Here is a 16734-nt window from a genome sequence, read left to right as displayed (position 1 = left end):
GTTTCATCTTAGGTTCGTTTTCTTCTTATAATAAAGTCCATGTGGACACCTTCCTTTTATACCGCAGGATAGTTCCCTTGTTCAAGAGAACCCAGTTTTGAGAGAATGTATCATTGGAGGGCGTGAACGAGTGGAGAAATTGATTGTTTAAGGTTTGAGTTGTATAGGAGAATATAATTTGGGATCCTTTGGTTAGTCTTGTTAGTTGTGCTTGATATGAGAATTTAGTGAATTGAGAAATACCTTGGGATTTATGTCTATAGAGAGCTTGTTTGTTATAGATGATTCAGTATGGGTACTACCTTAGAACATAGGATGGAATGAACCTAAGCTACTTCATTTGAGAGTCTCGATATTTCTTGTGGAGAATTAAAGGTATGATAGTTAGCCCTAATCCTTGTGGGCCTTGAAAGGAATACAATAGGACATTGATGTTGATTAATGGATTGGTATTGTACTTTGGAATTAGTTAGTTTGTTAAACCTTTTAAGTTGACCAAATCTAGTATAGAGTAGCCCTTGTTGACCTTATGAAACATATCTGAATTTGGGAATTTTGGTGGAATGTTGTTCGATATAGTTCGTGAGTTCAAGGATGTGATTCCAATCTATGGTATCGGAAACTAGAAGTATTAAGTGGTGAGATGATGGAGTATACAAGCCAGGGTACTTGGAGATGACATAGTAAGTGAAGTTCAATGACGAGAATTGTAAAGGAGATACTTTGGGACATGGATGGTAACAAATGAATTTGTGTGGTGAATTGATTTTGGCTCTTAGAATCAATTGAGTTGAGGAATACTTACCATTGTGGAATCCTTGTTAGTCCTACGATGTAGTAGACATTTAGGGCTTTGTTGAGCACCTTAGTGATGTAACCTTATCATATCGATCATAAGCTTTAATGAGTGTTAAATCTCGTTGTTTGAGACGTCCCAATAATGGGTTTTCTCATTTATTGGTGTAGAAATATTTTTATATCTTGATATGAATGTGGATGTTCTTGGCTGATTAACAAGAGTATCACCGTTTCATTGAAAAGATACCTATATTTTCTTATAACTATCATTTCTCCTTCTGAGTTTCGAGGACGAAACTTTTTAAAAGGAGGGGTGATTGTAACACCCCGTATTTTTACCAATCTTTTAAAAAATTCTTCTTATTTTACGTATATATTTAAGGCTAGATTTAAGGGTGTCACAATAAGTGCCACTCTTTACATCATAAGATTGGGTAACTTACGCTTCAGGACCAACACATACGTAAAACAATGCATAAAGAAGTAATACAACACCTTTGGATTAAACGTAATATGCAACGAATGTAAAAAAAAAATAAAAAAAAAATAAACATATGACCCGAAACACGCATATGACCTGCACAGACCCCACTCGATCGAGTACCAGAACTTACTCGATCGAGTTGAGGCTACTCGATCGAGTGCCCAACATGCTCGATCGAGTGCCCCGACTCGAGAACCCAAACAGGACCTTCGATCTCGACTTACTCGACCGAGTAGCCAGGCTACTCGATCGAGTGACCCCATACTCGATCGAGTGCCCGAGGTAGTCGATCGAGTGCCCAAAAACACGATTCTGGTCAAAATAACGACAAATACCCACTCGATCGAATCATGTAGACTCGTGAATACTACCCGCATGTTTTTAATTTCATAACTTTTCATGACACAAACCACACCCTTACACTACAAATCCTATTTCCATGTTGCTAATACAACAACATTACAAATCCACTTCATCACATAAACACTTCCATAATCAAGAAATTCATATCCTTACGAAATTGCCACTTCATCTTTTCCAATCAATTCATCTAGTTCAATCACATACTTGACTAACAAGCGCATATGATACGATAGTAGACAATTATACGAACTTAATATATAGCTTTACGCAAACAAAACTATGAAAACAAATCTTATCACACCCCCTATCCACATGTTACTAGGATTGCCTCATTATAAATCATTCATCCTACACATCATTATTCATCACATATAAACTATTTCCTTTTTCCACCACATCATCCGTCATTCTCACATACTTTTCCAACTATTCCAATCAACATGGTAAACCAAGTATCATCCAACATGCTTTCAACCAACAGCATACAAAATCACCCTTATACATGCCACACATCACCATATTGTTACACAATTCACAAAATAAACACATAGCGATCCCGACTCATATCCCATGGTGACCGGTTCAAAATCGTAGGGCGAGTTCGCGACTTTAGGACGTCTCCCAAGCCTTTGCATTAGCTCCTACAACCTTTACCCCGGGTTCATTTTAATTGACTCCCTAGATTCATTAGATTCATTGGTTACAGTTTCAGGGATCGTCGCTCGATACCATTTGTAACACCCCCATACTCCAAGTGCCTTACCAGGACCACTCAGGTATAAGAATGCCACCATCTCGGTTACCCGAGGCATGATAATCATAAGACAATGAGGAAACATACTTTATTAAATAAGTTTAAGTGATTACATTACAAAACCAATCAAGCAAAATACAACTGTTCTCAAACTATAAACCAACCGAAAGGAACTGTCCTAACAAACACAAATGGAAGACTAAAGACTCGATCCGTGATGACTCCATCCCCAACTAGATCCCACGCGTATCCAAGACATACCTGCCAAGCAACTGCTCACCACCCCCGAATGGATCACCACAGTTTTTAAAACATTTAAACTGGGTCAGTACTAATCACACAATTAACATACATGTCACAATAAGATAAGTAGACAACTTAACTGTCACACATACACAACCAACCCAACTCCAATCATCTCAATCACTCGGCATCAATGGACCCGACCACGCCATCAGGGGACCGCAGCCGTTCCCACCTAAGCCCCGCTCATCATACCGAGCGATAACCCTGTCCATTAATGTGCACATCCCCTTCCGTGGCGGGTTCCACGAAGGGCGAAACTAGGGCGTGAGGTCACTCCCGCAAGTGACCCCACTCAGCCGAGAACGCATCTCGAGAACCATCAACAAAGAATCACAACCACAAACACAAGACAATCATCATATCAAACAACTAACTACAAGACATCACCAATATCCCATTATGGGACTAATACGAGTAGGAAATCCTACCCGGAAAGCAACACAATCATCGACGATCTAGCAAATTGTCTCAAAACCTCTCCTTTACAAATCCTTCTCCTATCACATAATCACATAATCACAATCTAACCATAACAAATCATAAAAACCCCCAATCCCAAAATTAGGGTTTAACCAAATCAAAGGAAAGACAATAAAAAGGGTACATAGATCTTACCCTCGACGCAAGGAACTCAACGGTATAAACAACGACAAGAACTCGACCGTCCGAACTCCGGAATTGCTAAGAATGCGATTAAGAAGATGAACTTGTTTGCTTTCTCTCTTAAACATAAATTTAGGTTTTGGAAAAGTGATTTGGAAACAATGACGGAAGTGTTTTATACTTTAATCGCATTATTAACAAAACCCGACAAAACAGCCCCCCCCACGTAAATGGCTACTCGATCGAGTAGCTAAGGTACTCGATCGAGTGCCCCCTTACTCGATCGAGTACCCTAGTTACTCGATCGAGTACCCAACAGGTCAGAAACTATTCTATTTCGCAAAACTCCCTTACTCGACAGAGTAAGGCCTACTCGATAGAGTACCCCAAGACTCATAAATACGGAGTATTACAGTCTTCCCTCCTTAAAAAGAACTTCGTCCCCGAAGTTCAACCCATACATGAAAACAAACATACTAACTCGATCAAGACACAACAACGTGACTAAGAACTCAAAACAAAACTCCAACCCAAACATGAACTCGTAACACCAACTCCACTAACTATTCCTACCTCCACAACATGGCTCACGATATCGTATCCACTCCATTATATCTCTCTCAACACTAACTCCATACACTACCAAAATACTCATAACATCAAACGGAATGTTACATTCTACCACCCTTAAAAGGAACTTCGTCCTCGAAGTTTACTCAGACTCATAACACCATCCTCCAACTGTCAACACTATATAAAATATTCTCACACTTCGAAGCATCACACTACTACAAGTACGGCCATGGCCTTTTATAAGTATCATCCACAAAACAAATCCCTCCTTTACGCTACGCTAACACTCTACTTCCAATTATATTACAACATGCACCACCATGAAACTCTCTTTTATCGCCTCCTACTCCTCTTAAGATAAATGTTACGTCCTCGTAACTCACTAATACTAAATCCTAGATATATCTTTTCATAATCCTCATCACCATCGCATGTCAAAGATAACCACCTATAATCTAAACACTCGCCATGCACCTACCCAAGGCTCACTTACTTAAACAACTCTCATACTTCACTTCTCTCGTCACACCACCTAACCTATACCTCAAAATCCCTAATTTAACCCAAAACTTCAACTTTTCCACATTACCGCAACATGACATACCTCTCTATATAAAGCACCTATCTCCCAAACGCATAACTCACGATCCACACTCGTTACGTACACTCACACTAGATCCTCCAGTTCTTTCCTTCATTACCGCAAGACTCATACATAACCTAATATGACACTAATTCCCCCAACACCCTACACTCACTGTCCCAACAAAAGATTATGAACCACCTGCAGCTTTCAGATCATTACACACATGTTCTCCGGACCACTTGTCATTACCATGTCTACTAAAGCCTTATCTAGAACAAGATCAAAATTACTGTAACAACCTCTCACAACCGTGTCCCATCAATAGAACATCACTATACCATGACAACAACGAAAACATATACGACTCTATTTCATATCATATTTTACCCTCATTCCCAACTTAACCTGGTAAAGAAAACATCAATAAACAAGACAACTGTCTATCTCAAAATCGAAACTCGCAGGAGCAACATCAAACAAAACAACAAACTATGAATAATCGGTATGCACTTTCAAACTCGAATCATAATCATCCCGCCTACTCCACCACAACCGGTGACGGCATCACAACACCGCCACCAACAGCCACACCGTAGTGCGAAAATACCCGCATCACAACATTATGTACCGTGCCCGGATCACCACCCGAGGCACCACAACCACACCGATAGACATCACAACTGCATACGATTCCCATAAACACTGATTGAGCATAACTTCTCAGACAAGAAAACTTACTCAAATCCACTTTATTAAATCACCACGCGACATATTATATGGATAAACAGGTAAGCATCTCATGAACATCATCTCTACCATTTCACGGAATACACATGTGTTATTAATACACATAAAATTATAACTAGCCATGTCAGTTTAATCAAGTTATTACCTTTTTGGATATTATTCAATTAAATTACCGTGTCCAACCTATATATTACAGAACATTCATAAAACAACTTTATAATTATCACACCATACCACTTCTTGTGAGGTCAGAACCTCACACAAACATTTACACATATCATAGACCCGTAATCACAACCAACTAGTCAATCCTGATCACGTAAGTTACCACTCAACATAGGTTACCTGTCGCCCGAGCTTAACTCGTATACACCCCATAACATATTCTCCCTTTCGCATATCCATCACCCTCCGCCAAATGTAGCCACACCATTAATACTCAACTACTAACAACCGCCTCATATAACCACATCTTATACTCTTTCATAATCAGTACTTATCAACTGTCTCTGCAAAATCAACCTCTTTAGAATTGTTACCTTTCTAATATACCATTACCCTTAACCACTAGTCACAAACCATAACACTACCGCTGTCCGGGCATCAAACCTCTTACACTCATCTCTAATCATCACGATTTGTTTCCTATCTTTGGTTGACATCCCAAATAACGAACATCCAATCCATTAACAAAATTACCTCAACATTCTTCCCAATACCATCCTTAATTGTATCATCATCTAACTCTCCACCAAAAATCTCGTATCGTGCAAATACTCCACCAACTTCATACTCCCTTAATTCCTCGAAACTCATGATAATCATGTTGTCCCAAAACTCCTCTATAACCATTAACTAACATCCTCATGATTGGTAGCACACATCTCGAGGATTCCTTACTTTATGTCACATAACTCCGGTGAACTTTTCTCAACCTACTTTTATCCTTCTTTTCTCGTTATACTCAAAAATACCATTAATAGCTCAGCTCCTTATTACTTCTATCTAACTCTTTAGTGCTCCGATTATCTTTTCATTGCTCCAAAACTCAAATCCCATTATTTCATATCGATATCATCTCACTCTTTCTTACCATAAATATTATCTTATTATGCCATTAATCACCCTTGCCTCTAGTTTATCCATAAAATCAACGTTCACTGTTCTAACAATTGCATCTCCTTCGTACCTCTCTAGAAATCAGAATTCCTTTTGTACCATTAATTGCCCAAGGAAATCACACAGTAGTTTCATCTCTTAATAAACCAAATCTCCCAAATCCACCTCGCGACATGTCTCCACAAAGTTCACTATATACTACTCTTCTCAACTCCTTTAAAACGCACTTTCACTACATATATCCTTACTCAACTCTATTTCTAACCATCTCCCTCCATAATTCTTTACACATCTCAAGCTGCCACTATCCGCATCCTTACTTTTCAATCTTTTATTCTCGCGTTCATTATACTCACATCATTCCTTGCCCATATTCACTTACTTTTACATTACTCAACACACAATCATATCACTCATCCCGTCTCGCAAAATGTGCTCTATGCCTCAATAAACTATACCAATCTTCCTTTTCTTTTTCCACCATCTATCATAATCACATATAACTCATGTCCTCCCCACCGAACTCATATTCATCATAAGTGCCACTCTTTACATCATAAGATTGGGTAACTTACGCTTCTGGACCAACACATACGTAAAACAATGCATAAAGAAGTAATACAACACCTTTGGATTAAACGTAATATGCAACGAATGTAAAAAAAAAAAATAAACATATGACCCGAAACACGCATATGACCTGCACAGACCCCACTCGATCGAGTACCAGAACTTACTCGATCGAGTTGAGGCTACTCGATCGAGTGCCCAACATGCTCGATCGAGTGCCCCGACTCCAGAACCCAAACAGACCTTCTGATCTCTGACTTACTCGACCGAGTAGCCAGGCTACTCGATCGAGTGACCCCATACTCGATCGAGTGCCCGAGGTAGTCGATCGAGTGCCCAAAAACACGATTCTGGTCAAAATAACGACAAATACCCACTCGATCGAATCATGTAGACTCGTGAATACTACCCGCATGTTTTTAATTTCATAACTTTTCATGACACAAACCACACCCTTACACTACAAATCCTATTTCCATGTTGCTAATACAACAACATTACAAATCCACTTCATCACATAAACACTTCCATAATCAAGAAATTCATATCCTTACGAAATTGCCACTTCATCTTTTCCAATCAATTCATCTAGTTCAATCACATACTTCAGCTAACAAGCGCATATGATACGATAGTAGACAATTATACGAACTTAATATATAGCTTTACGCAAACAAAACTATGAAAACAAATCTTATCACACCCCCTATCCACATGTTACTAGGATTGCCTCATTATAAATCATTCATCCTACACATCATTATTCATCACATATAAACTATTTCCTTTTTCCACCACATCATCCGTCATTCTCACATACTTTTCCAACTATTCCAATCAACATGGTAAACCAAGTATCATCCAACATGCTTTCAACCAACAGCATACAAAATCACCCTTATACATGCCACACATCACCATATTGTTACACAATTCACAAAATAAACACATAGCGATCCCGACTCATATCCCATGGTGACCGGTTCAAAATCGTAGGGCGAGTTCGCGACTTTAGGACGTCTCCCAAGCCTTTGCATTAGCTCCTACAACCTTTACCCCGGTTCATTTTAATTGACTCCCTAGATTCATTAGATTCATTGGTTACAGGTTTCAGGATCGTCGCTCTGATACCATTTGTAACACCCCCATACTCCAAGTGCCTTACCAGGACCACTCAGGTATAAGAATGCCACCATCTCGGTTACCCGAGGCATGATAATCATAAGACAATGAGGAAACATACTTTATTAAATAAGTTTAAGTGATTACATTACAAAACCAACTGTAAGCAAAATACAACTGTTCTCAAACTATAAACCAACTGAAAGGAACTGTCCTAACAAACACAAATGAAGACTAAAGACTCGATCTGTGATGACTCCATCCCCACTAGATCCCACGCGTATCCAAGACATACCGCTAAGCAACTCGCTCACCACCCCGAATGGATCACCACAGTTTTTAAAACATTTAAACGGGTCGAGACTAATCACACAATTAACATACATGTCACAATAAGATAAGCGGACAACTTAATCACACACATACACAACCAACCCAACTCCAATCATCTCAATCACCGGTCATCAATCGGACCACCACGCCATGGGGGACCGCAGCCGTTCCCACCTAAGCCCCGCTCATCATACCGAGCGATAACCCCGTCCATTAATGTGCACATCCCCTTCCGTGGCGGGTTCCACGAAGGGCGAAACTAGGCGTGAGGTCACTCCCGCAAGTGACCCCACTCGGTACCGAGAACGCATCTCGAGAACCATCAACAAAGAATCACAACCACAAACACAAGACAATCATCATATCAAACAACTAACTACAAGACATCACCAATATCCCATTATGGGACTAATACGAGTAGGAAATCCTACCCGGAAAGCAACACAATCATCGACGATCTAGCAAAATTGTCTCCTCAAAACCTCTCCTTTACAAATCCTTCTCCTATCACATAATCACATAATCACAATCTAACCATAACAAATCATAAAAACCCCCAATCCCAAAATTAGGGTTTAACCAAATCAAAGGAAAGACAATAAAAAGGGTACATAGATCTTACCCTCGACGCAAGGAACTCAACGGTATAAACAACGACAAGAACTCGACCGTCGAACTCCGGAATTGCTAAGAATGCGATTAAGAAGATGAACTTGTTTGCTTTCTCTCTTAAACAGAAATTTAGGTTTTGGAAAAGTGATTTGGAAACAATGACGGAAGTGTTTTATACTTTAATCGCATTATTAACAAAACCCGACAAAACAGCCCCAGAAACCGGCTACTCGATCGAGTAGCTAAGGTACTCGATCGAGTGCCCCTTACTCGATCGAGTACCCTAGTTACTCGATCGAGTACCCAACAGTCGAAACTATTCTATTTCGCAAAACTCCCTTACTCGACAGAGTAAGGCCTACTCGATAGAGTACCCCAAGACTCATAAATACGGAGTATTACAGTCTTCCCTCCTTAAAAGAACTTCGTCCCCGAAGTTCAACCCATACATGAAAACAAACATACTAACTCGATCAAGACACAACAACGTGACTAAGAACTCAAAACAAAACTCCAACCCAAACATGAACTCGTAACACCAACTCCACTAACTATTCCTACCTCCACAACATGGCTCACGATATCGTATCCACTCCATTATATCTCTCTCAACACTAACTCCATACACTACCAAAATACTCATAACATCAAACGGAATGTTACATTCTACCACCCTTAAAAGGAACTTCGTCCTCGAAGTTTACTCGACTCATAACACCATCCTCCAACCACAACACTATATAAAATATTCTCACACTTCGAAGCATCACACTACTACAAGTACGGCCATGGCCTTTTATAAGTATCATCCACAAAACAAATCCCTCCTTTACGCTACGCTAACACTCTACTTCCAATTATATTACAACATGCACCACCATGAAACTCTCTTTTATCGCCTCCTACTCCTCTTAAGATAAATGTTACGTCCTCGTAACTCACTAATACTAAATCCTAGATATATCTTTTCATAATCCTCATCACCATCGCATGTCAAAGATAACCACCTATAATCTAAACACTCGCCATGCACCTACCCAAGGCTCACTTACTTAAACAACTCTCATACTTCACTTCTCTCGTCACACCACCTAACCTATACCTCAAAATCCTTAATTTAACCCAAAACTTCAACTTTTCCACATTACCGCAACATGACATACCTCTCTATATAAAGCACCTATCTCCCAAACGCATAACTCACGATCCACACTCGTTACGTACACTCACACTAGATCCTCCAGTTCTTTCCTTCATTACCGCAAGACTCATACATAACCTAATATGACACTAATTCCCCCAACACCCTACACTCACTGTCCCAACAAAAGATTATGAACCACCTGCAGCTTTCAGATCATTACACACATGTTCTCCGGACCACTTGTCATTACCATGTCTACTAAAGCCTTATCTAGAACAAGATCAAAATTACTGTAACAACCTCTCACAACCGTGTCCCATCAATAGAACATCACTATACCATGACAACAACGAAAACATATACGACTCTATTTCATATCATATTTTACCCTCATTCCCAACTTAACCTGGTAAAGAAAACATCAATAAACAAGACAACTGTCTATCTCTGAAATCCGAAACTCGCAGGGAGCAACATCAAACAAAACAACAAACTATGAATAACTGGTATGCACTTTCGAAACTCGAATCATAATCATCCCGCCTACTCCACCACAACCGGTGACGGCATCACAACACCGCCACCAACAGCCACACCGTAGTGCGAAAATACCCGCATCACAACATTATGTACCGTGCCCGGATCACCACCCGAGGCACCACAACCACACCGATAGACATCACAATCGCATACGATTCCCATAAACACCGATTGAGCATAACTTCTCGTACAAGAAAACTTACTCAAATCCACTTTATTAAATCACCACGCGACATATTATATGGATAAACAGGTAAGCATCTCATGAACATCATCTCTACCATTTCACGGAATACACATGTGTTATTAATACACATAAAATTATAACTAGCCATGTCAGTTTAATCAAGTTATTACCTTTTTGGATATTATTCAATTAAATTACCGTGTCCAACCTATATATTACAGAACATTCATAAAACAACTTTATAATTATCACACCATACCACTTCTTGTGAGGTCAGAACCTCACACAAACATTTACACATATCATAGACCCGTAATCACAACCAACTAGTCAATCCTGATCACGTAAGTTACCACTCAACATAGGTTACCTGTCGCCCGAGCTTAACTCGTATACACCCCATAACATATTCTCCCTTTCGCATATCCATCACCCTCCGCCAAATGTAGCCACACCATTAATACTCAACTACTAACAACCGCCTCATATAACCACATCTTATACTCTTTCATAACTGTACTTATCAATCTGGTCTCTGCAAAATCAACCTCTTTAGAATTGTTACCTTTCTAATATACCATTACCCTTAACCACTAGTCACAAACCATAACACTACCGTTGTCCGGGCATCAAACCTCTTACACTCATCTCTAAACATCACGATTTGTTTCCTATCTTTGGTTGACATCCCAAATAACGAACATCCAATCCATTAACAAAATTACCTCAACATTCTTCCCAATACCATCCTTAATTGTATCATCATCTAACTCTCCACCAAAAATCTCGTATCGTGCAAATACTCCACCAACTTCATACTCCCTTAATTCCTCGAAACTCATGATAATCATGTTGTCCCAAAACTCCTCTATAACCATTAACTAACATCCTCATGATTGGTAGCACACATCTCGAGGATTCCTTACTTTATGTCACATAACTCCGGTGAACTTTTCTCAACCTACTTTTATCCTTCTTTTCTCGTTATACTCAAAAATACCATTAATAGCTCAGCTCCTTATTACTTCTATCTAACTCTTTAGTGCTCCGATTATCTTTTCATTGCTCCAAAACTCAAATCCCATTATTTCATATCGATATCATCTCACTCTTTCTTACCATAAATATTATCTTATTATGCCATTAATCACCCTTGCCTCTAGTTTATCCATAAAATCAACGTTCATTGTTCTAACAATTGCATCTCCTTTGTACCTCTCTAGAAATCAAAATTCCTTTTGTACCATTAATTGCCCAAGGAAATCACACAAAGAGTTTCATCTCTTAATAAACCAAATCTCCCAAATCCACCTCGCGACATGTCTCCACAAAGTTCACTATATACTACTCTTCTCAACTCCTTTAAAACGCACTTTCACTACATATATCCTTACTCAACTCTATTTCTAACCATCTCCCTCCATAATTCTTTACACATCTCAAGCTGCCACTATCCGCATCCTTACTTTTCAATCTTTTATTCTCGCGTTCATTATACTCACATCATTCCTTGCCCATATTCACTTACTTTTACATTACTCAACACACAATCATATCACTCATCCCGTCTCGCAAAATGTGCTCTATGCCTCAATAAACTATACCAATCTTCCTTTTCTTTTTCCACCATCTATCATAATCACATATAACTCATGTCCTCCCCACCGAACTCATATTCATCATAAGTGCCACTCTTTACATCATAAGATTGGGTAACTTACGCTTCAGGACCAACACATACGTAAAACAATGCATAAAGAAGTAATACAACACCTTTGGATTAAACGTAATATGCAACGAATGTAAAAAAAAAATAAAAAAAAAATAAACATATGACCCGAAACACGCATATGACCTGCACAGACCCCACTCGATCGAGTACCAGAACTTACTCGATCGAGTTGAGGCTACTCGATCGAGTGCCCAACATGCTCGATCGAGTGCCCAACATGCTCGATCGAGTGCCCCGACTCCAGAACCCAAACAGACCTTCTGATCTCTGACTTACTCGACCGAGTAGCCAGGCTACTCGATCGAGTGACCCCATACTCGATCGAGTGCCCGAGGTAGTCGATCGAGTGCCCAAAAACACGATTCTGGTCAAAATAACGACAAATACCCACTCGATCGAATCATGTAGACTCGTGAATACTACCCGCATGTTTTTAATTTCATAACTTTTCATGACACAAACCACACCCTTACACTACAAATCCTATTTCCATGTTGCTAATACAACAACATTACAAATCCACTTCATCACATAAACACTTCCATAATCAAGAAATTCATATCCTTACGAAATTGCCACTTCATCTTTTCCAATCAATTCATCTAGTTCAATCACATACTTCAGCTAACAAGCGCATATGATACGATAGTAGACAATTATACGAACTTAATATATAGCTTTACGCAAACAAAACTATGAAAACAAATCTTATCACACCCCCTATCCACATGTTACTAGGATTGCCTCATTATAAATCATTCATCCTACACATCATTATTCATCACATATAAACTATTTCCTTTTTCCACCACATCATCCGTCATTCTCACATACTTTTCCAACTATTCCAATCAACATGGTAAACCAAGTATCATCCAACATGCTTTCAACCAACAGCATACAAAATCACCCTTATACATGCCACACATCACCATATTGTTACACAATTCACAAAATAAACACATAGCGATCCCGACTCATATCCCATGGTGACCGGTTCAAAATCGTAGGGCGAGTTCGCGACTTTAGGACGTCTCCCAAGCCTTTGCATTAGCTCCTACAACCTTTACCCCGGGTTCATTTTAATTGACTCCCTAGATTCATTAGATTCATTGGTTACAGGTTTCAGGATCGTCGCTCTGATACCATTTGTAACACCCCCATACTCCAAGTGCCTTACCAGGACCACTCAGGTATAAGAATGCCACCATCTCGGTTACCCGAGGCATGATAATCATAAGACAATGAGGAAACATACTTTATTAAATAAGTTTAAGTGATTACATTACAAAACCAACTGTAAGCAAAATACAACTGTTCTCAAACTATAAACCAACTGAAAGGAACTGTCCTAACAAACACAGCGGAAGACTAAAGACTCTGATCTGTGATGACTCCATCCCCAGCTAGATCCCACGCGTATCCAAGACATACCTGCCAAGCAACTGCTCACCACCCCCGAATGGATCACCACAGTTTTTAAAACATTTAAACGGGGTCAGTACTAATCACACAATTAACATACATGTCACAATAAGATAAGCGATGACAGCTTAATCACACATACACAACCAACCCAACTCCAATCATCTCAATCACCGATCGTCCACTGGACCCGGCCGCCAGGGGGGACCGCAGCCGTTCCCACCTAAGCCCCGCTCATCATACCGAGCGATAACCCCGTCCATTAATGTGCACATCCCCTTCCGTGGCGGGTTCCACGAAGGGCGAAACTAGGCGTGAAGTCACTCCCGCAAGTGACCCCACTCGGCCGAGAACGCATCTCGAGAACCATCAACAGCAATCACAACCACAAACACAAGACAATCATCATATCAAACAACTAACTACAAAGACATCACCAATATCCCATTATGGGACTAATACCGAGTAGGAAATCCTACCCGGAAAGCAACACAATCATCGACGATCTAGCAAATTGTCTCAAAACCTCTCCTTTACAAATCCTTCTCCTATCACATAATCACATAATCACAATCTAACCATAACAAATCATAAAAACCCCCAATCCCAAAATTAGGGTTTAACCAAATCAAAGGAAAGACAATAAAAAGGGTACATAGATCTTACCCTCGACGCAAGGAACTCAACGGTATAAACAACGACAAGAACTGACCGTCTGAACTCCGGGAATTGCTAAGAATGCGATTAAGAAGATGAACTTGTTTGCTTTCTCTCTTAAACAGAAATTTAGGTTTTGGAAAAGTGATTTGGAAACAATGACGGAAGTGTTTTATACTTTAATCGCATTATTCACAAAACCCGACAAAACAGCCCCCGTAAACCGGCTACTCGATCGAGTAGCTAAGGTACTCGATCGAGTGCCCCCTTACTCGATCGAGTACCCTAGTTACTCGATCGAGTACCCAACAGGTCAGAAACTATTCTATTTCGCAAAACTCCCTTACTCGACAGAGTAAGGCCTACTCGATAGAGTACCCCAAGACTCATAAATACGGAGTATTACAGCGGGGGCCCACGGGGGCGCTTGGGAGGAAAAGAGAAACAAGCGTTTGAATTTTTGTATGGAGTCGCCACCAATTTTTATGGGAAATTGGAACCGTTCGAATACCTCGTGCCATGTCAAGACACAAAGTAGAGACATGAACACTAAGCAATCGTTACCCTTAGCATTCTATGTCTAGAATGACTATCGTGGATGCCAATGAACACGGGTGTTCACAGATATCTGGATTAAGGGGTGAGGGTGCGTATTAGGAAGCTCTTTTGATCGAACACCTAATCCCGCCCGCCTCGATAGCGGCCTCTACTAATGATTAGGGAAGTTATTCATACTTGATATATCGTCGATTATATGCATGCAATGCAACATCCAAGTTTTAATCCTAGCATGTGAGAATTAATACTAAGTCGGTAAACACGTAATTAGCATACAATTGGGTCGAAGTAGGATTTAATGTTCAATTACATGTGAAAACATACAAATGATACCAGAAATACAATAATTATGAATTACAATAATTACATTGGAATAGGCGATTTATGTCGAAAATACCTTTAAAACGGATAATTTGAGAAAAAGAATAAAAGAAAGAATTACGAACAGATCAGGAGGTGACAATACGATTAATAGTCAATTATACGTAAGCTAAACAAACTAGGTCAAGCAACAACGGAGTTCAGGGACAGAATTCAACCCGGAACAGGCGCAGCAGAGCTGCGTCCTTTGGAATAGGCGCAGCAGTTGCTGCGTCTGTTCCTGACCTGAATTCTGGCTGTGAAGCCGGAATTGCGTGTTGTTAATATTAATTGGTGATTTAATGATCAATTAAATTATTTACTCAGATGAAAGTGATTAGTAGGTTATTTAACATATGAATGGGCCATGAAAACAATAAAACATGGATGAAACGGAATTAAACGAATTAATATAAGATTATAATGAGAATTATTAACAAATTAACAAACTAAATCAATTAATTAAGTTAAATACGATGGATTAATGACGAATATGCGATAAATATGACAAAGACAGATGAAAACTATATCAAAGACGAATTTCAGAAACCCAATATTGAATGAATTGAATCTCTATAACCCGGGATTGAATTTAATGACGAAAACCCGCAAATATTTGATTATTTGGGATTTAAGTCGGATTTGTGATGATTAAAACATATTAATGATGATGATTAATGATATACATGTGAATTATATGCTATCATGATGAAGAATTAACAAACAAACGAAACAAATAAGAAAAACTTGACGAACAACAGAGGACGAACGAAGAAGAAAGGAAGCAGGAACTGCGGCAGCCTCACGAAGAGGCGCAGCAGGAACTGCGCTCCTTCGAAGAGGCGCAGCATTTGCTGCGTCCTTTCTCGACGGTTATCTACTGGGAATCCGTAAAAATAGGTTTTAAAGCATGGTTTTAGAAATCGGTTTTAACGGTATTTTCGACATAAACCTTACAATTGATGATGATACAATAAATAAATACAATAAATAAAAGAGAGATTACACCCTCAGACTTACATGTTGACGAAACGAGAAGGACTAAGATATCGATTAGTGATGCTCGACGCGAATGCAAAGAAAGTGCCCTCGTAAGAGGAAAACGATTAAGTTAATTAAGTTGATTGATGTGGAGTTGGTCAAATTGGTCGGTCATGCAAA

The sequence above is a fragment of the Silene latifolia genome, chromosome 2, assembly GCF_048544455.1.
Source record: "Silene latifolia isolate original U9 population chromosome 2, ASM4854445v1, whole genome shotgun sequence".
In the NCBI taxonomy this organism is placed as follows: Eukaryota; Viridiplantae; Streptophyta; class Magnoliopsida; order Caryophyllales; family Caryophyllaceae; genus Silene; species Silene latifolia.
The sequence above is the reverse complement of the archived record's forward strand: the minus strand, read 5'-3'. Positions refer to the sequence as shown.